Source organism: Saimiri boliviensis, chromosome 21 (assembly GCF_048565385.1).
Source record: "Saimiri boliviensis isolate mSaiBol1 chromosome 21, mSaiBol1.pri, whole genome shotgun sequence".
Classification (NCBI taxonomy): Eukaryota; Metazoa; Chordata; class Mammalia; order Primates; family Cebidae; genus Saimiri; species Saimiri boliviensis.
The window spans coordinates 29,067,962-29,093,473 of NC_133469.1; the positions used below are offsets into that span (position 1 = coordinate 29,067,962).

A 25,512-nucleotide genomic window follows, 5' to 3' on the forward strand; every position below is an offset into this window, starting at 1 on the left:
AACCCCTTTGGAAAACCCTGTCTTAACTGAGACAAGGCCCAAATGTGCACCTCGTCTATGATCCAGCAATTCTATTGCTGATTATCTCTCCGTGAGAAACGCGTTTAGCTGTGCGCCAAAGGGCACAGATCGAAATGTTCCCGGTGGCATGATCATACCTGCCCCCAACCGGAAACTCTCCAAACACCCGTTAGCAACAGAACGGGTAAATAAGTAAAGACAAAGAGCCGGGAGAAGCAACCAGCCAGAGCCTCACGCAACGGCAACACGTACGATGAGCACGAGAGAGGCCACGACGCGTGCTTGCATCAGAGGCGTCTGAACCACGGCCACTCCATCTCTCCAGTGCAGGCTGGGTACAATGAGGCTGAGACCAGCTGGGCTGCATTCCCAGGAGGTCAGGCATTCTTAGTCACAGAAAGAGACAGGAGGTCAGCAGGACTGGTTTCAGGAGACAACACAGTCTTGGTCATAATGACCCCACGAATGAAACAGGATGCAATAAACAAGCCGGATGAAACCCACCAAAACCAAGATGGCAGTAACAGTGACCTCTGGTCATCCTCACCGCTCATAACAGGACGATTATAATGCATTAGCCACGCCAGGCATTATCCTATATGATCTAAGAAAGTGAGAAGCCCTCAGTTCCGGGAACAACCCACTCCTTTCCCCTTATTTAGCATATGACTGAGAAATAACCGTAAATATAGACAGTGCTCCGGCTGCTCTGTGCAGTAGCATTTTGTTGCTGTTTCTTTACTTCCCTAGTAAACTTGCTTTCACTTTATAAACATACCCTGAATTCTGTCTTGCACAAGGTCTAAGAACTCTCTCTTGGGGTCTGCGTCGGGACCCGATTCCACTAACAGTTCCACGAATATAAAGCACAAAAGCAGGTGAAGTTCTAGGGGGAGATGTCAGGATGGTGGTTGCCCCTGGTGGGGGAAGGGGGTAACTGGAGGGGGAGCGAGGGGTCCTGGGGCAGGGAGGGGTGCTATGTACATTCGGCTATTGATCCAGGGGCTGGTGACATGGACACATCCATCGTTTGAAAATTCATTAGCTGTACACTTAGGAAGTATGCACTTTTCTGTATACATGTTAGACTTGAATAAAAATAGTCTTAAAGAATCACACTTTCAGCAAGCTTGCTGGCTCACACCTGTAATTCCAGCACTTTGGGAGCCGGAGGCAACAGAATCACTTTGAGGCCAAGAGCGGGAGGCTGCGGTGAGCCACGGTCACACCACTGCACTCCAGCCTGGGTGACAGAGAGACTCTGTCTCCTAAAAAAAGGAAAATTAATGGCCTGGCGTGGTGGCTCATGACTGTAATCCCAGCACTTTGGGAGGCCAAGGTGGGAGGATCACCTGAGGTCAGGAGTTCAAGACCAGCCTGGCCAGCATGGTAAAACACTGTTTCTACTAAAAAATACAAAAATTAGCTGGGCATGGTGGCAGGTACCTGTAATCCCAGCTATTCAGGAGGCTGAGGCAGGGAGAACTGTTTGAAACTGGGAGGTGGAGGTTGCAGTAAGCCGAGATTGTGCCACTGCACTCCAGCCAGGGTGACAGACTGAGACACAGCCTCAAAAAAAAAAAAAAAAAAAAAAAAAAAAAAAAAAAGCTAGGTGCAGTGGCTTGCTCATGCCTGTAATCCCAGCATTTTGAGAGGCCGAAGCAGGCAGATCATGAAGTCAGAAGTTCGAGACCAGCCTGACCAACATGTCTCTACTAAAAATATAAAAATTAGCTGGGCGTGGCGGTAGGCACCTGTAATCCCAGCTGCTTGGGAATCTGAGGCAGGAGAATCGTTTGAACCTGGGAAGTGGAGGTTGCAGTGAGCCAAGATCATGCCATTGCACTCCAGCCTGGGCAACAGAGCAACAATCCATCTCAAAGAAAAAAAAAAAAGAAAAAGAGAAAGAAAAAGAAAATTAATTAAAGAATCACACTTTAGGCTGGGCGCCATCTGTGATCCCAGCATTTGGGAGGCCGAGGCGGGTGGATCACGAGGTCAAGAGATCGAGACCAGCCTGGCCCACATAGTGAAACCCCGTCTCTACTAAAAACACAAAAATTAGCCAGGTATTTGGCACCCGCCTGTAGTCCCAGCTACTCAGGAGGCTGAGGCGGAAGAATCGCTTGAAGCTGGGAGGCAGAGGTTGCAGTGAGCCAAGACTGCGCCACTGCACTCCAGCCTGGCAGTAGAGCAAGACACTGTCTCAAAAGAAAAAAAAAAAAAAGAATCGCACTTTGTCAAATGTTGAAGAATGGTGTTTGCTGGCCGGGTATGCTACCCCTGCCACCCCCGCCACTCCTGCCACCCCCGCCACCCCACACACCTTTCCTGGCTGCTACAGAGGAACACACAAGACTCCTTTCATTCATTCGATCAACACTTGCAGACCAGTGCTCTCCCAGGGCTACGCTCGGTGCCAGGCACCAGGAACTTAAGGAGAATGGAGCTTCAGCCTCTGATCATGCCACCCACACCCTGGCTCCTGGTACCGACACCTTCCAGACCCACACTCAATAAATGAGCAGCCGGGCCACAGTGGCTTTTGATCAGATGCCAAGGAGGTGATGTCTGCTTGTCTTCTCTACCACCCCATGAGAAAGTTTACAGGGTTTTTCCTTAAGCGGGGCCAAACCCAGCCACTCTGCCACAGCTGTCAGGAGGTCACACTCAGCTACTCGTCTCTGCAGCCATCTCTCCTCCCTCCAGTGCAGGAGATACTGGCACCCCTGGAGGTGCCCCGGATGTTCCCCACAGGCTGACGTCTCCCATACTGTCACCTCCTGCCCAGACCTCTCTCTCCACTTGGACGTGGGTGCCTACTGTCTTCCTCCCTGCATCTGGGTGTTGAGACTGGTCCTTTCCCCAGCACACCCCACCTGCAGCTGGTAGCAGCTCCGTCCTTTCGTGCTCGTGCCAAAAGCCTGGAAAGCAGCTGTGATTCTTCTTTCTCACCCTCATGGAATCCGGCAGCAATTCCTGTCGACTTCACCTTTAAGACAGAGCCAGAATCCGCCATTCCTCACCACCCGCACTGCCAGGCATGAGAGTTTCCGGCGTTCACTTCTTACCACTCTGGTCCCAGCAAGCCACCTCATCACTAGCTACCCTGATTCTTCCTTGTCTCATCGGTTGATTTTCAGCAAGCAGCCACAGTGACCTTAGGAAAACGGAAGTCACGCCATGGCCCTCCTCCGCCCCACAGCCTCCCATGGCTCCCACTTTACTCAGGAAAAGCTAGTCCTCATTTGCCTTACGGGTTTGGCCCCGCCCCCCACCTTTCTGCCCTCAACCCCGCTGGCCCCTGCCTCTTCTCCAGCCACAGTGGCCCCCTTGCTGTCCTTCAAACACACAAGCACACTCGCTCCTCTGGGCCAGTGCCCTGCCTGTGCCCGCTGCCTGGATGCCCTTTCCCCAAACACCTACTTGGCTCACTCTCTCGCCCGCCTGTCCCCTCTCTCATCTCGCTTCTTCAAGGCCTCTTCTGATCAACCAGTTAATGCCGCAACCTGCCCCATCTACACGGCACTCCTGACGCCCTCCCCTGCGTGATTTTTTTTTCCCCTAGCACTGACTGCCCTGTAACGCATCCGATGACTGACTTACATATCCTGCCTGCATCGTCTGGGGCCTTGAATGCTCTCTTCACTGAGCCCTGGCGCTTAGCAGGTGCTCCATTAATATTTATCGGATAGAGTTGTCACTCTGCACCCCTTCTCCTGAGGCCACAGGATCCTGAGCGGCCCCCTCAGCACAGCAACTGTGAAACAGCCAAATCTCAACGAATCTGTTACTTGGATTCTTGACAGCATTTCAGACTCAAGACAATCAACCTGAACTCGTAACGGGATCTCAGGAGCTGCCTTTCTTCTCCAAGTTTGCTTATTGGAACAAGCCAGAAATCTAAGATCACCAGGAACCTCTTCTCCCACCCTGCCTTGAACCCCTGATTCAATCGCCACTGAGTCCTGTGCATTACACTCAGGCCTGGCCCGTCACAGCATTTCATTCCCAGGCTGCAATGTTGGTTCAAAGACGGACGTCTGACCCAAGGCAGGTCAATGAAACTCAACTGGAGACGTTCACAGAATTCTCTGGGGAGGCTAAGCAAGGAGGGTACAGGGCTGGAGGTATGGGGCCACCTTAGTCACCTGCTGCAAAGCCTGAGTGAGAACAAAGCCAACCTAGGAAGGTGGAGCTGAGAGATGAAGACATCCATCCTTGAAACTAGTTGAGCCCCTGGATCTAGCCAGACCTTAGGCTCACCTCTTACATAATCCAATAAATTTACTTTTGGCTCAAAGCTTTGGAAGCTGGGTTTCTGTCTCTGTTTATCAAGAGTCCTAGCTGACAAGTGTGTCCATACCCTCTTCCCACCTTATCTTGGACTGCTTGTTACCACCTCAGCTCAAGTATTGCCTTCTCCAGGAAGCCCTCCCTGAATACCCCAACTAGATGAAGCTCTACCCTCCCACGTCTCACAGTTCCCTCTGCCTACCACTCAGCATTCTGTACGGTAAAGCTGTTTGCTTTCTGTTTACCACATTTCACTGTGAGAGCTCACGGCTGGGAGGCACTGCAGTCCTTTTTTTTTTTCTATTTCTTTTTTTCCTGCATTTAACACAGAGCCTGACACTGAGAGGCATTCATGTTTTATTTTTTGAGGTCATTCTGCTCACCAATAAGTTTCCTCAGATACCAGGAAGTAGTGAAAAAAGAGTGAGTTTTGCAGAAAAATGCACCTGAGTTTGAATTCCCTACCTGTTACTAGCTTTGTGACCTCAGGTAAATCACTTAACTGCTCTGGGCCTAATTTTTCTCATCTGTGAATTGGGAGAGCAGCTAAATACACATAAGGGCTTTACTACCATGTTAGATCAGCTTCAGTGTTTAAATAATGACAGATCCTGCCTCTACTTTCTTCCTCTGGGGATTGCTCAAACAATCCTCCCATCTCAGCCTCCCAAGTAGATAGGATCACAGGCACACACCACCACACTCGGCTAATTCTGTTTATTTTTTGTAGAGATGAGGTCTCACTATGTCGCCCAGGCTGGTCTCGAACTCCTGGGCTAAAGCAATCCACCTGCCTCGCCCTCCCAAAGTGCTGAGATTACAGGCATGGGCCACAGCGCCTGGCCTAGTTCCACAGTCTTATTTGAAGGTTCAGGGTGATGCCTGGAGCCAGACAGCTACTCTTACTTCTGCCCCAACAACGTGGATTTGAGTTTCTACACAAGATGTGAGTCTAGAGTATCTTTTTTTTTTTTTTTTTTTTTTTTTTGAGACAGAGTTTCGCTCCTGTTGCCCAAGCTGGAGTGCAATGGTGCTATCTCGGCTCACCGCAACCTCTGCCTCCTGGATTCAAACAATTCTCCTGCCTCAGCCTCCTGAGTAGCTGGGATTACAGGCACGCGCCACCATGCCCAGCTAATTTTTTGTATTTTTAGTAGAGACGGAGTTTCACCGTGTTGACCAGAATGGTCTCGATCTCTTGACCTTGTGATCCACCCGCCTCGGCCTCCCAAAGTGCTGGGATGACAGGCTTGAGCCACCGCGCCCAGCTAATTTTGTATTTTTGGTAGAGATGGGGTTTCTCCATGTTGGTCAGGATGCTCTTGAACTCCCGACCTCAGGAGATCCACCCACCTCGGCCTCCCAAAGTGCTGGGATTACTTAGAGGATCTTCATTAAAATGTCATGTTTTCTGACGTTTTTGCTGAGAACATCTTCAGCTAACTTCCTTCTTCCCTGGCCCCAACTGCAGGGTATGGCTTTTTGATTGCATTATTTTCCACTTCTTTGTTGTGGAGGTTTTATAATGGCTGATGGCCAAAAAGTGAAAAGGCTTGACCACGAACAAAGCAAGCACGAAATAAATACTTGCTGGATGTAATGTTCCTCAGCAAGATGGCCTCAACCTCTTTTTTCTCTTTTTTCTCTTTTTTTTTTTTTTTTGTGGTTGATCCAGGAAGCATGAGGCCTTCACGCTGGTGATATTTTGGGCATATTACTAGTGGCAGCAGTTGGCTTTAGGTGGGGGTTTTAAGAGCAGGCTTTGTCAACCTCAGTTCTGGGGTAGCGCATACTAGGAACTCAGTTTCTGAGCATTTACCTGCCCCTCTGTTTCCTTCCTAGACAGACTGTGATATCATCTTCCTTTTCACTAAAACATCAGCTCTCCCAGGGCAGAAACAGGGTCTCTCCTGCTCAGTGCTGGATTCCGGCATCCGGCAGACAGCGGGCACACAGAAGGTGCTCAGTATCCGCTGCATAAATGAGACCCCAGTGAATTCTCACAAAAACCCGCTGATGTAAGTGATGATGGTACCCTTTCAAAATGAAGAGGCAGGCTGGGCGCAGTGGTCACGCCTGTAATCCCAGCACTTTGGGAGACTGAGGTGGGTGAATCACGAGGCCAGGAGTTTGAGACCATCCTGACCAACATGGTGAAACCCAGTCTCTACTAAAAAACACAAAAATTAGCTGGGTGTGGCAGCGCGTGCCTGCAATCCCAGTTAGTTACTCACTGACGAGGAAGAACTGCATGAACCCAGGAGGCGGAGGCTGCAGCGAGCCGAGATTGCACCACGGCGCTCCAGCCTGGCGACAGAGCAAGACTCCTCAGCCAGGCACGGTGGCTCAAGCCTGTAATCCCAGCACTTTGGGAGGCCGAGGCGGGTGGATCACGAGGTCAAGAGATCAAGACCATCCTGGTCAACATGGTGAAACCCCATCTCTACTAAAAATACAAAACGTTAGCTGGGCATGGTGGCACATGCCTGTAATCCCAGCTACTCAGGAGGCTGAGGCAGGAGAATTGCCTGAACCCAGGAGGCGGAGGTTGCGGTGAGCCGAGATCGCGCCATTGCACTCCAGCCTGGGTAACAAGAGCGAAACTCCGTCTCAAAAATAAATAAATAAATAAATAATTTTAAAAAATGAAATGAAAGTAACATTCCTGGGAGACTCTCTGTACCAACAAAGCCCCACGTCAGATCTGTAGGAGTCTGTGGGTCAGCACAGGAGACTGACGCCCAAGTAACGGTGTAATTCGCAGAATGAAGTAAGACCTTGGTTAGGGGAAACGAGTCACGTCATCACAGATACAGAGGAAGGAAAATGAGAATGCCAGCATTTTGACACATGCAGAAGTCGGAGGAAGCGTCTCAAGCAGAAGGAACAGCTGGAGCAGAGGGCAGAAGTGGGAAAGCACACCGGAAATTTGCAGAATGGCAAGGAATTCGCCGTGAATGGAAGAGTCTTTGCGGAGGAGGGGAAAGTAAATAATCCTGGCAGTAAGAATAACAACGACAATCATAGTAAGAATAAGCCGGGCACAGTGGCTCATGTCTGTAATACCAAGCATTGAGGGAGGTGGAGGTGGGAGAATCACTCCAGACAAGGAGTTCAAGACCAGCCTGGGCAACACAGCAAGACCCTGTCCCTGAAAAAAAAGAAAAAAATTAAACTGGCCGAGCATGGTGGCACATACTTGTTGTCCCTGCTACTCGAGCGGGTGAGATCACTTGAGCCCAGGAATTCAAAGCTGCAGTAAGCTATGATCATGCCACTGCATTCCAGCCTGGGTGACAGAGCAAAAACCCTGTCTTAGAAAAAAAACAAGCAAACATGCATATAGTGCTTACTCTGTGTCTGGGGGGTTTTCTACACACTTTACAAATATTCCTTTTTTTTTTTTTTTTTTTTTTTTGAGGCGGAGTCTCACTCTGTCTGTCACCCAGGCTGGAATACAGTGGCTCAATCTCGGCTCACAGCAACCTCCACCTCCCAGGTTCAAAGGATTCTCCTGCCTCAGCATCCTGAGTAGCTAGGATTACAGGCGTATGCCACCATGTCTGGCTAATTTTTGTATTTTTAGTAGAGATGGGGTTTCACCATGTTGGCCAGGCTGGTCTAGAACTCCTGACCTCAAATGATCCAACCGTCTCGGCCTCCGAAAGTGCTGGGATTACTTACCGGTGTGAGCCACCATGCCTGGCCAAGTTTCATTTCTTAGATCTCACCTATAAGCAGTGAGAGTGAACATTACCATGTAGCTGGAGGAAGGAACGTCAGTAACGCTCATGAATAAACCTCAAAATGGATTCTTATCTTTCAGAGTTACCAAAAGGAATTTCAGTTAAAATCAACTACAGGCTGGTCTCGAACTCCTGACCTCAGGTGATCTGCCCACCTCAGCCTCCCAATCGCTCATTTAATCCTCACAACTAATCTATGAGGACAGTGTGCTGTCATTCCATTTTACAGGTGAGGACGCCAAGGCACAGAAAGGTGAAGACCTGACCTGAGACCTCACGGCAGGTGAGCGCCCGTGTGCCTCACCTGCTTCACCTCTACCACCCGAGCTCTCAAAAGAGGGTTCTCTGACCAGCAGGAACAGCGCTTGGGAATCGACGCAAAATGCAGATTATCAGAGCTCAAGGAGACCGGGCTGAATGGGAATTCTGGAAGCGGGGTATGGCAATCTGTGTTGACCAAGCCCTCCATCCACTGTGAGGTCAGCAACCTCCGACCCCACGAACCTGAGCACGCCCGGCAATCCTCAGGACTGTGCCCTGGGGACTATGCTTGGAGACCTCAAGGTCCTCCGAGAAGGAAGCCTCTGCCCAGAGTCCCGCAGCAGCTAGAGGAGAGCAAACCAGGCCTCGAACCAGGATCTCCCATCTCTCCGAAGTGGGTGTCTACACGACAACCCCCGAGGGATGGCAAATCTACCACCAGCTCCACGCGCTGCCTGCACTGCTCACAGCTTCTGAGGCATGGAAGACCCAGACCCCGTTCTTTACTTCCAAGCTGTTTGCATGATGCAGAGTAAGTTCACCTCAACTCTCTGGGCCTCAGTTTCCCCATCTGTGAAAAGAAAAAGCTGGACTCAAGGACCCACTTTCTTTCTTTTTCTTCTTCTTTTTTTTTGAGATGGAGTCTCACTCTGTCGCCCAGGCTAGAGTGCAGTGGCATGACCTTGACTCACTATAGCCTTGACCTCCCAGGCTCAAGCAATCCTCCCACCTCAGCCTCCAAAGTAGCTGGGACTAAAGCATGCAGCACCATGCCCGGCTGACTTTTGCACTTTTTTGTAGAGACAGGGTTTCGCCATGTTACCCAGGCTGGTCTTGAACCCCTGAGCTCATGCAAGCGATCTGCCTGCACTGGGCTCCCAGAGTGCTGGGATTATAGGTGTGAGCCACCATGCCTGGCCTGGAAGCAAGACTCGATTCCTAATCTTGTTTTTCTCCCCCAAACTCTTAGCTATCAAATATGCATTGCTGGCCTACTGTGCACTTGAGCAGAGCAATGACCACGTAGCAGAACGAAGGGCAAAGGCACCTACCGGGTGCCGCTTCCAGGAGCACTCAGAGGCAGAGTCGCTGACACTCCCCCAGCATCCCAAAGCAAATCAAACCAAAAGCAGCATCTGCCCTCCTGCTGCTAGCCCAGGCTTCCTCTCCTTCCCCCACAGCCCTGGGCCCTTGGGGCGTGGAAAGGACTTGGGTGAAGGAGGAACCACGGCCCTTGGGGGCAGTCCTGCCAGGTGCCTGACCTCACAGGGCCTCTGTCTTCTACCTGGGAAGTAGCTGCCACCACTCTCTCACACCTCCAGGGGTTCCTGGCTCAGCCCCCGGAGGCTCTGCAAAGGTCAGGATGGGTCTGCGGCAGGATGTCACTCGGCAGCCAAGGCAAGTGGGAAGAGAAGCTGCTAATGAGAGAAAGGAAGGGCTGTGCTACCACGTGTGTGTGCTTGGGGTCAGCGGTAGGAAGGAAGGGGAAGCGGTGCAGGTGGGGGTGGAAGAAGAGAGAGAGAAGAGAGAGGCAGAGACAGATGGAGATAGAGTCAGAGGAGAGGCAAGATGGGCGTTAAGACCGAAGGGGTGAGAGACAGGGAAAGACGGGAGTGGGGAAGGCGGCTGGAAGGGAGGCAGACGCAGGGAGAGACAAATACAGAGACGAAGATGAGTTGGGTACGGCGGTTCATGTCTGTCATCTGAGCCCTTTAGGAGGCTGAGGCGGTGGATTGCTTGAGCCCAGGAGTTCAAGACCTGAGCCTGGGCAACACAGTGAGACCCCATTTTTACAAAAAATGAAAAAGGAGTCAGGTGTGCTGGTCTGTACCTCTAGGTCCAAGCTGCTCGAGAAGCTGAGGCGGGGAGAATTGCTTGAGCCCAGGTGTTCAAGGCTGCAGTGAGCTATGATTGCACCATTGCACTCCAGCTTGGGCAACAGAGCAAGAGCATCTCAGGGAAAAAAAAAAAAAAAAAAAAAAAAAAAAGCAGCAGAAGACCAGACAGAGGAGAGAGATACGGAGCAGAAGCAGCCTGGAGCAGGAAGCTCGGCTCCCACACCACCGGCGGACGCGTGCAGCCCTCTACCCGTATCTTAGCTACACAGCTGTGCCGCCCTTCAGTCAAGGTCCCTGGGGTTCCAGGGAAGAAGGGAAGCCTGGCACGGGGCCCTCCAACTTCCAACCCGCTGAAGACCACCTTCACAATGCTAATTACATCCAGAACCCCCTTTAGTCTTACTCATTTTTGTTCCGTGGATTCAATATTTTTAAAACATATTTTCAAGGGAAACTATAATCCACTAGCTTAAATTAAAAACATGCCCTAACTGCCAGGCATAATGGTTCATGCCTGTAATCCTACCCCTTTGAGAGGCCAAGGTGGGTGGACTGCCTGAGCTCAGGAGTTCGAGACCAGCCTGGGAAACAAGGTGAAACCCTTCTCTACTAAAAATTTAACAAAATTAGCCAGGTATGGCAGCGTGCGCCTATAGTCCCAGCTGCTTGGGAGGCTGAGGTAGGAGAATTGCTAGAATCCGGGAGGTGGAAGGTGCGGTGAGCCAAGATTGCACCACTGCACTCCAGCCTGGGTGACAGAGCAAGACTCGTCTCTGGAAAAAAAAAAAAAAAAAAAAAAAAAAAGTTCTAATTAAAAAGTCACTGCAAAAATAAAATCAAAGGAAGCAATGCTTTTTTTTTTTTTTTTTTTTTTTTTTTTGAGACGGAGTTTCGCTCTTGTTACCCAGGCTGGAGTGCAATGGCGCGATCTCAGCTCACCGCAACCTCCGCCTCCTGGGTTCAGGCAATTCTCCTGCCTCAGCCTCCTGAGTAGCTGGGATTACAGGCACGCGCCACCATGCCCAGCTAATTTTTTGTATTTTTAGTAGAGACGGGGTTTCACCATGTTGACCAGGATGGTCTCGATCTCTCGACCTCGTGATCCACCCGCCTCGGCCTCCCAACGTGCTGGGATGACAGGCTTGAGCCACCGCACCCGGCCAGCAATGCTTTTTTATGCCTCCTGGCTGGAGATGGCTGCCAGCCTAAGGAAAGATCCCCAAGGAGCCAGCTGTGTCCGATCCTGGTTAGACAAGAGGAGTCTGGGAGAAGCACTGAAGACGTGTTAGCACCTGACGGAGGCTTTCTCCAGAAAGTCGTCAGAGGGTGGGGAGGAAGACTTGGACTCTGTGATTTAGCACTTCAGACTAGGCAACGACAGCCGCCAGGGAGAAATTCAAGTCCTCTGGCGTCGCATTGAGGCTCTGTAGTGACTTAACTCCTGCTGACTTCCAATTTTATAATACCACCAATTCCCCCAACCCTCAACACATACAAACACAGACACACTACAGTCTTTGTGCCCTGAACTCTACCAAACGCACCAGGCCACAGGGTCTCACACCTCCAAACTTTTGCACCTGTGATTCTCTCGCCTTGGAAAACCTTTCCTGACCTCCTCTACAAAGTTAACTCCTACTGGCATCACTTGCACCCTCTTTCCTCCAAGAAGCCTTCCCTGATTGCCTCCTGTCCCTGTACCAGTATCCCCCAAGGTGCTCAGCATGCTGTGTGGCTTCCGGTGTTGCTTCCCCGCCCACCGCATGGAATGTGCAGGGCTGGGGACCCCATCCTAGTTCCCCCATCCTCTCAGAACCCAGCAAGGTCCGCAAACGTCCAGCACAGACTGCACCGGTATGTATGCAGTAAACAGGAGAATGGATAGAGAAAGAAACGAAAGCACTAGAACACTCTGGGACTGAAGGAAATCCGAACAAAACCCTCTCTGTGCTCTGGAGGAAAGTTCTAGGCAGAAGCTTCTGTCCAATAAGAATCAGGCGACTTGACTCAAATTGGCCTCATCCACTCACTGGTCCACAAACTCTGGGCCAATGACCAAGCCTCTATTCAGTTTTCCTGCCTATAAAATGGAGACAATAGTACTGCCTGTGATAGAACTGAGCTAAGAAAAATAAATATAAAGAGTTAAGTACCCAGAAAGCATTCAAATCTTAACTGCAATCATTATTCTTATTAGCGTCTAACACTCACCAAACCAAAGTTTTATAACTTGTAGGGACCCAAAAGATGATTAGAAAAGCAACTGGCAGACTTTCTCTTCAAACGCCAGCAATGTGGGCCCTATGGTCTCTATCACAACTACTCCATTCTGCTTTTCCTGCACAACAGCAGCCACAGACGAAATGTCAGTAAATGAGCATGGCTGTGTTCCAATAAAACTTTATTTACAAATACAGGCAGTGGGCCAGATGTGGCCTATGAATGGTCATCTGCCCATTTCTAATCCAAGCCCTCACTATTCCAAATGTGATCTTTAGACAGGCACCATCAGAGGCCCCTGGAAGCTGGTTAGAAACACAGTCTTGGTCTCTGTCCCAAACCTGCTCATCAGAATCTGCACCTTAGCCGGGCACAGTGGCTCGTGCCTGTAATCCTAGCACTTTGGGAGGCCAAGGTAGGCAGGAGGTTAAGAGTTAGAGGATGGCCAACATACTGAAATCCTGTCTCTACTAAAAACACAAAAATTAGCCGGGTGTGGTGTCATGAGTCTGTAATCCCAGCTACTTGGGAGACTGAGGCAGGAGAATCACTTGAACCCAAGAGGCGGAGGTTAAGGTGAGCCAAGACCACGCCTGCCATTGCACTCCAGCCTGGGCAACAGGTGCAAAACTCCATCTCAAAAAAAAAAAAAAAAAAAAAAAAAAAAATCCCCAGGGGTTCATATGCATGTTAAGACCTGAGAGGCCTAAGTAACTCAGCTTCATAGGTTGACATCTCACATAGAGATTGTCTGTGGCTGCTTTTTCTTGCCTGATGTCTCCACCAGAACGTAAACTCCAGGACAAATAGGACCTCACTGCTTCTTAAATCTTGTGTCCCAGCCAGGCACGGTGGCTCACACCTATAATCCTAGCACTTTGGGAGGCCGAGGCAGGCGGATCATGAGGTCAAGAGATCGAGACCATCCTGGCCAACATGGTGAAACCCAGTCTCTATTAAAAATACAAAAAAATTAGCTGGGCATGGTGGCACATGCTTGTGGTCCCAGCTACTCAGGAGGCTGAAGCAGGAGAATTACTTGAACCCGGGAGGTGGAGGTTGCAGTGAGCCAAGATCGTGCATTGCACTCCAGCCTGGTGACAGAGCGAGACTCTGTCCCCCCCAAAAAAAACATCTTGTACCCCAACGTCCAGCTAAGAACCTGCCGCATGTCCTTATTCTAGGGGAAGATGTCACTCAGTGGCTATCCACACAGAGCTGGGATCAAGGTACGGCTTCCACCGGCAGCCTCTGAAGGGGATCAGACAGGTTTTGAGTCCCGATGCTGCCATCTCAGACCCATGTGACCTCAGGAAAGTGACAATTTCCAAGGCTCCGCTTCTGGGAAATGACGTGGTCAATAACAAATGCAAGTCTGGTAACTTGTGAGGACAGAGGAGCGTGGAACGGTGTCCCGGCAGGCAACCATGTGGCTGATGCACATGTGTGACGATCAGAGACCCAAACTTGCCAGTGCTCACAGCACAGGGACATCGGATGGTCTCAGGTATCTCACTGCGGGGACCAGCAGTTGGGTGGGGACCTGTACCAGGTAAGGTGGCACCCTGGCACCCAGAGACAGGAGCCCCTCACCCAGGGAGTGTGCAAAGGGGGACAACCTCCATGTATGTTAAAAGCCTTAGCTGGGTATGGTGGCTTATGCCTGTTGTCCCAGTACTCTGGGAGGCTGAGGTGGGAGGATCACTTAAACCTGGGAGGCAGAGGTTGCCGTGAACCAAGATCATGCCACTGCACTCCAGCGTGGGCAACAGAGCGAAGCACCATCTCAAAAAAGGAAAAAAAAAAAAGGTCAGGCGTGGTGGCTGAAACCTGTAATCCCAGCACTTTGGGAGGCCGAGGTGGGCACTTGAGGTGAGGAATTCAAGACCAGCCTGGCCAACGTGGCAAAACCCCGTGTCTACCAAAAAATACAAAAATTAGCCAGGCACCTGTAATCTCAGCTACTCAGAAGGTTGAGGCAGAAGAATTGCTTGAACCCAGGAGGTGGATGTTGCAGTAAGTCAAGATCGTGCCATTGCACTCCAGCCTGGGTGACAGAACAAGACTCCATCTCAAAAAAAAAAAAAAAAAAAAGTCTTGAGGGCTTAAAATGGCAGACAGGGTATCGGGAGGCCTCAGACAACCTCCAATGTCCTAGAAACGGAGTGGGAAGGGCTCTTGGAGAACGTCACAACCAGAGGTCAAAAAAAGCAAGGGTTTTTAAAGGGATGAAACAGCTTCTTCGAGCGGCACCAGGCAGGCCTGAGGCGTCCTCAGATCCCCTGAAGAGCCGCACTTATGGGACAGTGGGGAGTGGGGAACACAGTGACCAGGAGAGCCCAGGCCACCTACAAGGCAGCTTCAGGCCACTCCAGTTTGGCCCAAGCTCCTGAGTTTCCAAGAGAAATGAGGAATCAGAATTTTTCTCTAGGAATGTTTGAATGTTGCTCAATTTTTAAAACTCACACATAGCATGGGAGCTCAACAAAACACAAGCTGCAGGGTGAACCCGCTCGTTTAACACGGAGGGGAAACTGGGGCTCCGAGAGGGGCTGCACCTTGCCCAATGTCACACAGCAAACTGGAAGCGGAGTTGGGACTTGGCTGCTTCCAGGCTCCTCTGTGCATGAAAGCGAGGGAGTGGGAGGAATGGGGGGGCGCGGGAGAGGGCGTGATCTGGACTTCAGATGCCAAGAGACCTGTGTGTTCTGTCCGTCAGGGAAGGACTGTGGACAGAGGCATGGAGAATCAGTATTTATTCAGAAGAGTCATGACAACACCTGACATTTTCTCTGGGTTTTCTATGTTAGGCCTTAAGATGGGGTATGAAGAAGGGGTAAGAATGCGAATTAAGAGTGCAGGGATGGGCTAGGGGTGGTGACTTATGCCTGGAACCCCAGCGCTCGAGAGGCTGAGGTGGGAGGACCGCTTGAGCCCAGGAGTTCAAGGCTAGAGTTAGCTATGACGGCGCCACTGCGCTCCAGCCTAGGCAACAGAGCAAGACGCTGTCTCAAAAAAAAAAAAAAAAAAAAAGAGAGAGAGAGAGAAAGACTCTGGATCCAAACGCTACGTCTCCCACTTCCTAGCTGGGTGACCTTGTGCAAACTGCGTCACCTCTCTGCGCCTCAGCCTGTTCACCTCATATGGCTGTTGGGAGAATTAAATGAGTTAAAGCACATAAAGTCCCTTGAACAGTTTCCGGCACGTAGCAAGCCCTGCTGATATAGCCGTATTTATAATTGTTGCCTTTTGACAGATGAAAGAACTAAGGGTTCACAAAAGAATATGTTCAAAATTCCAGAGAGCCTGGCCGGGCGCAGTGCCTCACATCTGTAATCCCAGCACTTCGGGAGGCTGAGATGGGTGGATCACAAGGTCAGGAGTTCCAGACCAGCCTGGCCAACATGGTGAAACCCTGTCTCTACTAAAAATTCAGGAAGTTAGCCGGGTGTGGTGGTGCGCACCTATAATCCCAGCTACTCTGGAAGTTGAGACAGGAGAATCGCTTGAACCCAGGAGGCAGAGGCTGTAGTGAGCAGAGATCAGGCTATTGCACTCCAGCCTGGGCGACACAAGACTCCATCTCAAAAAATAAAAAATGAAAAAAAAATTCCAAGGAGCCTGTCTAACCCCAGGGCCTCAGCTTGTGCCTGATACCAAGGTAAGTACTTTACTACCATTCCCTTCCATCCAACACCTCTGGGGGGTAGGACCTACTTCTACCTGTATTCAGCAGACGACAAAGCCAAAGCACAGGGAAACAGCCAGCCAGCCCCAGAAGGCCGTGGAGCACCCAGATTCTAACACAGGCCAGTGCCCCAGCTCCCTATCACATTGCCTGCTTTCTGGGCCACTGCCTGCTTTCTGGCTGCAGAAGCCCGGGTCAAAAGTCTAACTGATGCAAAAAGTCATTCAGCAGACGGGCTGGCTGCCCGCCATCTGAGCACACAGGATAAGATGTTCCTGTCCGGGCCATCAGCCCCAGACGTTCCCTAGGGCCTGTGGGCACTGCCCTCTGAGGTCCTTCCCTGCAATTTCTGGGGCTTGGCCAAGATCTCAGGCCGCTCTGAATGAATCATTCCCACAAATCCTCTTCTGGCTGCAGTCGGGGGTGGGGGAGTTCTGAGTGACAAGTGGGGGGGGGCAGTCATCCCAGACATAGGGAGGGGACCCAGACAGGGCACATACAGGTCCTGAGAGAGCAAGGGTACTTGCAAGCAACAGGAACAGGCACCAAGTGTGGGCGCAGGAGCTGCTGCTACCCGGAGAAGCTTCCCTGGGGCCACGCGGGGCATCAAAGCCACACAAGCCACACTCATGTTTCCGAAAAGGTACATTCTGGTTACCAACCCCAGGCTGTGAAGCTGTATCTGACCTGCCACTCTTGCTACAAATTCCCCCCCAAAGTCACATCAATAATACATTTCAACAGGCTAACCAATGCCAAGGGGCTCCCACATCTTAGTTCCGAATGGTCTATGCCCATTCCTCAGCAGGGTACACTGAGACCCAGAGAGGGCCAGTTCCTTGCCTGGAGAGCCTTCCCACCCTGTCTCCATGTCCTTAAACTGCTTTCTTTTCTTTTCTATTTAAATATTTAATTGATTTTTGTGTATTGACCTAATAGCCAACAATCTGGCCCTGTCACCTCGGCCTCCCAAGTAGCTAGGACTGCAGGTGCGCACCACCATGCCTGGCTAATTTTTTGTATTTTTTGTAGAGATGGAGTCTCACTACATTGTCCAGGCTGGTCTCAAACTCCTGGGCTCAACCAATCCGCCCACCTGAGCCTCCAAAAGTTCTGGGATTATAAGCATGAGCCACGCACCTGGCCGAGGCTGCTTTCTTCACGCACAGGAATTCAGGATCTTACAAGGACAAGGAAACGTAAGTATGTAAAACAGGATAAAATCACGAGGTGCCAAATACAGCAGCTGGGAGGCGTGGTCTTAACACCGCTCCCAAACAGCAGCTGCCCAGATGAACAAAGTTGCCAGGAAACTGGAACACGCAGAGGGGCGGTTTAAGTTCCCGGAGCGGCAGAGTGCAGATTCAACCCGGGGTGAACTAACGACCCTCAAGGAACTCTTCCTCTGTGAACACGCGGGGCTCTGACCCGAGTTCTTCCTGTTCAGCTTCTTGCCAAAGCAAAGAGTGTGAAGGAAGAGACGCAGGGTCCTGGGTGGGGGAGATGCTGAGAGTATAGGGAGGATGTGTCTGCAGACTGTCCACAGATGAAGCGTCTGTGACTCAGGACTGCTCATCTCAGACCTGGGGGATGGCTCCTCTTGAAATAAGCACCAACTCGGCCGGGCGCCGTGGCTCAAGCCTGTAATCCCAGCACTTTGGGAGACCGAGGAGGGTGCATCATGAGGTCAAGAGATCGAGAGCATCCTGGCCAACATGGTGAAATCCCGTCTCTACTAAAAACACAAAAATTTGCTGGGTGTGGTGGCGCATGCCTGCAGTCCCAGTTTACTTGGGAGGCTGAGGCAGGAGAATCACTTGAACCTGGGAGGCGGAGGTTGCAGTGAGCCGAGATGGCGCCACTGCACTCCAGCCTGGGTGACAGTTGAGATTCCATCTCAAGAAAAAAAAAAAAAAAAAAAAAAGAACTAAGCACCAACTCACACAGGACCCTCCAGTGGCCAACCAAAGAGATCACCTTCAAAGTAGTGTGCGGGGTCCAGATAGGGTGTGGGCAGGACCAGACTTAATTTTGGGGTCAAGGGACAAGTCTTCCCTTTCAGTTATGGTCTAGGAGAGCCATGAAGGGTCTCCCTGGCCTCCCCAAAGCCTCAGCTGGCAAGGGGGCTCCAGGTTGGCCTGGGGTGAGAAGATCCAAGCAGCTTCCGCCTTCCTATCACCCCCTCCTAATACTGTGTGCCAGCTCCTGGGGTGGGCTCTGTGAGCCAATGGGTCCTACACAGCCTCCCCATGCTTCAGTATTTTCACTGTTGCTAGGTAGAACTGAAGTGTACCCATGCCCAGACTAACCACTCTATAGAACTGATCTCTTTCCCTAACAGATGACCCCAGAGACGTTCCTCATGACCCGCAGGACACACCCTTCATTCTGTTGTTGAGGAGCTTAATTATTGAGTATTAGAAAACAAGCAAGGCGCAGTGGCTCACGCCACTAGTAATCCCAGCACTTTGGGAGGCCCAGATGGGTGAATCACCTGAGGTCAGGAGTTCGAGACCAGCCTGGCCAACATGGTAAAACCCCGTCTCTACTAAAAATACAAAAATTAGCCAGGTGTAGTGGTGCATGTCTGTAAGTCCCAACTACTAGGGAGGCTGAGGTGAAACCCAGGAGGCGGAGAAGAGCCAATATCATGTCACTGCACTCCAGCCTGGGTGACAGAGCGAGACCCTGTCTCAAAAAAATAAATAAAAGAAAAATAAAAAATAGAAAAAAATTTTTTGAGACAAAGTCTCGCTCTGTGGCTCAGGCTGGAGTGGGATCGATCTTGGCTTACCACAACCTCCAACTCCTGGGTTCAAGTGATTCTCCTGCCTCAGCCTCCCAAGTAGCTGGGATTACAAGTGCCACCATGTCCAGCTACTTTTTGTATTTTTAGTAGAGACGAGGTTTCATCATGTTGGACGGGCTGGTCTTGAACTCCTGACCTCAGATGATCTGCCCCCTTCAGCTCCCAAAGTGCTGGGATTACAAGTGTGAGCCACCGCGCCCAGCCTGAAAATAGTTTATAACTAACACATCAAAGCCAGTGATTTCAAGGATTATGACTGCTTCAGAGAACACTAAATGTATTTAAGATTACTGGAACCCTCATACACTGATGGTGGGAATATATAATGGTACAGCTGTTCTGAAAAAACAGTCTGGCAGGTCCTCAAAGATTAAACCTGGGTGGGGTGGCTCACATCTATAATCCCAGCACTTCAGGAGGCTGAGGTGGGAGGACTGCTTGAGACCAGAAGTTCAAGACCAGCCTGGGCAACACAGTGAGAACCCCATCTCTACAAAATAAATAAATGAGTAATAAAATAAATAAATAATTTTTTTTTAAAGTTAGTTACCTATGACCCAGCCATTCCACTCCTACAAATATACCTGAGAGAACTGAAAATGTATGTCCAAAGACCTGTACATGAATGTTCATAGCAGCATTATTCATAATAGACAAAAATGAGAAACAATTCAAATGTCCATCAACTGATAAATGGATAGAATGTGGTATATCCATATAATAGAATATTATGCAGCCATAAAAAGGAATGAAGTACTTAAAAAAAAAAAGGGAATGAAGTGCTGATACATGCTGTAAGAGGCTGAACCTTAGAAACATTCTCTGAAGTGAAAAGCACCAGATACAAAAGGCCACATAGGATATGAAATGTCCAGCACAGACAAATTCACAGAGAATTTGAGAGTGGGTAAGTGGAAAAAGGATTAGGGAGTGACTGTGAAACAGTGTTTCTTTTGGGCATGATAAAAATGTTCTAAAATTAGATAGTGGTGATGGCTTTAGAACTCTGAGTATCCTAAAAAGTACTGAAACAGGTACTTTCAAAGGGTGAATTGTGTGGTATGTGAATTGTATTTCAACAAAGCTGTTATAAAAAGTGCCGGTGCGGTGGCTCAAACCTGTAATCCCAGCACTTTGGGAGGCCGAGGCGGGTGGATCACAAAGTCAGGAGATCGAGACCATCCTGGTCAACATGGTGAAACCCCGTCTCTACTAAAAATACAAAAAAAAAAAAAAAAATTAGCTGGGCATGGTGGCGCGTGCCTGTAATCCCAGCTACTCAGGAGGCTGAGGCAGGAGAATTGCCTGAACCCAGGAGGCGGAGGTTGCGGTGAGCCAAGATCACGCCATTGCACTCCAGCCTGGGTAACAAGAGCGAAACTCCGTCTCAAAAAAAAAAAAAAAAAAAAAAAAAAAAAGCTAGCTTGAGATGTTTAAAAAATCAGGTGATACAAAGACGCATATTAAGTAAATAATAGTACAATTGGGGTTCAGTGGGGTGGGAGGATTCAGAAATGATGCAACAATTCCTTTAGGACCGTGAAATAAACCCAGCTTTACTAGGCCAGAGCGGAAGGAAAATGGGCCGCCCGGGCCACATCGCTACTAAATCCAGTGTGAGTCACAGACCTGTTCAAATCCAGAAGCCTGCCTTCACCATCAGACCACCTGCTGGGATGAAACGGCGTATCAGATGGAGGCTAGGGAGAGGTGTCCACCCACGGCCCAGTCCCGCAGATATGCAAGGGAATGTCTGATGGAAAGTGAGAAAAAGGGCCGGCTACTTCTGTGGGGTTCAAAACAGGAAGCACCCAACAATACCAGGAGAATGCTAAGGAAGGCTTCCCGGGGGAGGTGCTGCCTGAGGGGGGCTTCTGTAGGATGAGTAGGAGTTCAACAGCCCGCCTCCTCAACACCCCCATAGGACATTAAGTCAGGAGGCCTGTGGGTGAGTTTCAGCTCTACATATCCTAGCTGTGGGCCCTAGGGCCACGGGCAGGTGACCTCTCCAAGCCTCAGTCTCCCCATCTGTAAAAGGGGAAAGGGGCAAGATGTTCGGCATGGTGCTTTCTAATGACTGTGCCGAAGTGGACGATGGTTCCTTCCCTAGCGAACAGGCCTGTGAGTGAGAAAGCCAGACCTCGACCTCTGCCCCACCTAATAACGCCTGTGCCAGGTCAGGCGTGCGCGGCGTCTGAGCCCTCGCTCCCGGTCCCCTGCTCCCATCCCTCCCAGCCCCGGCTTTCCGGGCACCTCCCATCCAGCTCACACGGAGAGGGGCTTGGGGGTCAAATTCTGCCCCGCTCCCTCCCGAGTGACCCCCAAGTTCACTAGGGCTCCCCAACCCCGTGCTCCCGACGCCCACCTCCCCGGCCGGCGATTTCCGCAACCCCCCCCCCCACGACACGCCTCCACTTCCGAAGCTCCTCGCAACTCCACGGCGGCCGCAAGTTAACTTCCACGCGCCCCGCCGCCCGCCTGGGGGTCCCCGCGCGCCTGGGCGGGGTTGGGGACTCCGAAGGCGGGGACGCGCCGCCCTCCCTCCCGGTGCCCCCCCCCAACAGACGCTGCGCGTCTCCCAGGCGCTGGGTCCGAAGCGGGAAGCGCGGTAACCGGGGCCCGCTGGGTGCCGCACCCCGAGGAAGGCGCCCGGGACGCCGGGCGGGTGCGGATCCCAGAACCGCCCGCCTGTCCCCGAGCTCCCAGCTCCCAGCCCCGGAGCCCCAGCAGCCGCGCCGGGCCCGGAGGCAGCCGCCAGGACGGAGAGCTGCCCGGCGCCAGAGACCGACGCGCACGCGCCCCGCGCCCACGCCCCCGGCTGCGGCCCGAGGCCCCCCGCGCCGCCCCGGGGCCACCTACCGTGCCAGGCGCGGCGAGGCAGCCCCGCGAACCCGGCGGCTCCCGGCTCTCCAGCCACCCCGGCCGGGGGAGGGGGAGGAGCCCGCGCGGGGGCGGGGCCGCGGCGCCGTGACGCACGGGGGCGTGTCCGATACGCGGCCCCGCCCACGCTCCGCCCCCTCCACTCCGCCGCGGGACCACGAGGTGAGCAGAGGCTACCCCGGGAGTTTCCCGGCCCCGCCGCCCTGGACGCCCCTGTCCGCACGCTGGCTTACCCCTGGGACGGGCAGCTCACCACTTCTCCCAGACGGCTCTGTTGAAGAGAAGTTCCTTTCTGCCTGTAAGCAGTGAAGTGGAATGGTCACCAAAAAGTGGTGTAAGAAAGGAAATGAAAAGTAGCCCCGCAGCGGGGTGTATTTGGGCGATTGTTTGTGTAAAACACAGGAAAAAGAAAGTGGTCGAATGTATATTCATACACATCAGTGGTTTGGGAGGGGGTGATTTTGTCCTGACATTCCTCCACCACCCCGTCATTTGGCAATATCTGAAATATTTTTGGTTGTCATTACTGGAGAAGTGGAGAGGTGCCACCGGCATCTAGTGAGTAGAGGCCCGAGATGCTGCTAAACATTCTTCAGTGCACAAGACACCCTTTCCACCCCGCCCTTGCCACTACCCCAGCAAAGAAACATCCAGCAAAAAATGCCAAATAGCGTAGGGGTTGAGAAACCCTGATATATATGAATGAAATAAAACTCCTGGCTATAACCTTTCAGTGCTTCTGTTTCTTCATGTGTAAAATTGGAAAAATAATAGACCTACCTATGCATCACACGCTTGTGCACTGAATACCTGAAGAAAAGGTAGGGTAGGCATGCAGGTTTACTTTTCACTGTGAAGCTTGGGTCTTTGTTCTTTTTTAACTTTCTATTTGCCATATGTATATATTATCTCCTTCAAATAAATTTCTGGACCAGATGCAGTGGCTCACATTTCTTAATTCCAGCACTTTGGGAGGCCAAGGTGGGCAGATCACTTGAGGCCAGGAGTTCAAGACCAGCCTGGCCAAAATGGTGAAACCCTGTCTCTACTAAAAATACAAAAATGACTTTGGGAGGCCAAGGCAGGTAGGTCACCTGAGGTCAGGAGATTGAGACCAGCCTGGCCAACATGGCAAAACCCTATCTCTACTAAAAATACAAAAATTAGCTGGAGGTCGGGGGAGTTGGTGTGCACATGTAGTCCCAGCTACTCAGGAGGCTGAAACAGGAAAATCGATTGCTTGAACCCAGGAGGCAAGGGTTGCAGTGAGCTGAGATTACTCCACTGCACTCCAGCCTGGGCAACAGAGTGAGACTCTTTCTCAAAAAAAAAAAAAAAAAAAAAAAAAAAAGTAATTCCAGCACTTTGAGAGGTTGAGGTGGGCAGATCACGAGGTCAAAAGTTCAAGACCAGCCTGACGAATGTGGTGAAACCCTGCCTCTACTAAAAATACAAAAATTAGCCCGGTGTGGTGGCACACGCCTATAGTACCAGCTACTTGGGAGGCTGAGGCAGGAAAATCGCATGAACCTGGGAGGCAGAAGTTGCAGTGAGCCAAGATCTCACCACTGCACTCCAGTCTGGGCAACAGAGCCAGACACCATCTCAAAAAGAAAACAAATATATACAAAAATGTTTGGGGCATGGTGCTGCTCACCTGTAATCCCCCCTACTTGGGAGGCTGAGGCATAAGAATTGCTTGAACCCAGGAGGCAGAGGTTGAACTGAGTAGAGATCACGTGACTGCACTCTACCTTGAGTGACTGTACATACATACACACACATAGCGAGAGAGAGAAACTAAGGCACACAGATATTAAGTACTTTGCCCATGGCCAGCCATGTGTTCATTCATTAATTGATTCATGTGTTCAATAGTGCCCGCCATATGGAAAATGCTGGGACTGATAAAGCTGCCTCCATGGAGCTAGCTATTGCTGATCTGGAAACAATAAAACAATATTATATAATGTTTATTGCATGCATGTTAGAGACTTCATACGACTGATCTGATAGACACATAGTTTAAACACCAGCAGAGGGGTCTATAATGTCCTTCTGTGGATGAAAAAAATGGAGATCAGAGGAAGAGGTCTGAATGGGGGCATTTGCTTAGTAACATTCTAGCAATGGCATTTCCTGGGCTTGCTGTGCTAGGCACAGATTCAGCAGCTAACGGAGACAAGCGTCCTGTGTCTAAGTAGGGAAAGCTAAATCCTTCAACTGCCCTCCACAGTGAAGCCAGCACCTGTAACTGATGGGGCAGGAGCAGCAGGGATTAACCTGGTCCAGGGAGGGAGGGCCAGGGGTGTGCATACACGCCGGAGACCTGGGAAGAGTGCACCCGTCAACAGAATCCAACAGGTGCAAAGGCTTAGCAGGAAGGAGGCAAGTGTGGAGCTTTGCATGAAGTGCAGTGGACAGGATGTGGTGGAGGTGAGAGAAGAGATCAGAGGGGTCTGCATGGCTGGATGCCGCAGAGCTTTGTGGATCGTGAGGAGTCAGGGTTTTCTCTTGCAGTGACGGAGAGACAGGGAAGGGCATGGTGAGCCTGACTTTCCGCAAAGATTTCTCTGGCTGCTGCATGAAGAAGAAACAGGCAGAAACCGGTGTGGAGGCTGCTGAAATAATTTAGAAACCCAGAGAAGGGATGTGGGCATGGAGGGAGCGTTTCATTTCCAGAGATGTTTGGAAGACGGAACTGGCAGATGTCAGTTGCAGGACTCAGGAGGAGATCAGAATGATCCTTTTGTCTGGGCTGAGGCTTCTGTCAGCACCCCTAGCTCAGTGAACCTTTTCACTTCTCAACCTGTCTATCACCTCCTTGAGAAAGGCTAACTGTCCCCCAGGAGATCCTGGCGGACCAGACATCAGACTGTGCAGCCCAGGAATTTGATGGCAGACAAAATAATTGATTCCTCCTGTCTACATCCCCAGCCGGGAACAGCTGTCTAGGGCAGATACCTCTTCTGTCTTCCTCCTCAACCTGTCTTTCCAGAGTCTAGGCAAAACCCAGTACTTAAGAGGTCTTCAGTCAATATTGTCAAAAGAAGGAAGAATAGATGTAGCATAAAACACATTGATTCTAAAACTCTTTCCAGGCCAGGCGCGGTGACTCACGCCTGTAATCCCAGCACTTTGGGAGGCCAAGGTGGGCGGATCACGAGGTCAAGAGATCGAGACTATCCTGGCCCACACGGTGAAACCCCATCTCTACTAAAAATACAAAAATTAGCTGGGTGTGGCGGCGCGTACCTGTAGTCCCAGCTACTCGGGAGGCTGAGGCAGGAGAATTGCTTGAACCCGGGAGGTGGAGGTTGCAGTGAGCCGAGATCGCGCCACTGCACTCCAGCCTGGTGCCGGTCGACAGAGCAAGACTGTCTCAAAACAAAAAAACAAAAAAAAAAAAACAAAAAAACAAACAAAAAAAAAACCTCTTTCTAGCTCTGACATTCAAGAAGATGATGTTGATGCTATATCAATGATTATACTTTAGGCCAGGCTCAATGGCTCACTCCTGTAATCCCAGCACTTCGGGAGGCTGAAGAGGGAAGATAGCTTGAACCTAGGACTTTGAGACCAGCCTAGGCAACATGATGAGACCTTGTCTCTACTTTTTAAATTAAAATATTTTTAAAACCACTTCATTTATTTTTTGAGATACATTCTCACTCAGCCTCCCAGGCTGCAGTACAGTGGTGTGATCTTGGTTCACTGCAACCTCCGCCTCCTGGGTTCAGGCAATCCTCCTAC

At 50.9% G+C, this 25,512-nt stretch overlaps 1 protein-coding gene across 4 annotated transcripts in view; it reads right to left on the reverse strand.

The window, feature by feature from the left end:
* TPST2 (tyrosylprotein sulfotransferase 2) overlaps positions 1 to 21,815 on the reverse strand; it is a 67,322-nt gene extending 45,507 nt beyond the window's left edge. Inside the window, exons 1-2 of one of the 4 annotated variants that reach the window (XM_074391233.1) lie at positions 21,739 to 21,812; positions 2,901 to 3,013 (exon numbers count right to left, since the gene is read on the reverse strand). The gene's annotated coding sequence lies outside the window, so the exon portion shown is untranslated. Of the gene's footprint in view, positions 1 to 2,900; positions 3,014 to 20,508; positions 20,548 to 21,738 lie in introns of all 4 variants that reach the window. The other 3 variants (XM_074391234.1, XM_039462494.2, XM_074391232.1) reach the window with 3 other exon arrangements.
* Between the last annotated feature and the right edge of the window lie 3,697 nt (positions 21,816 to 25,512).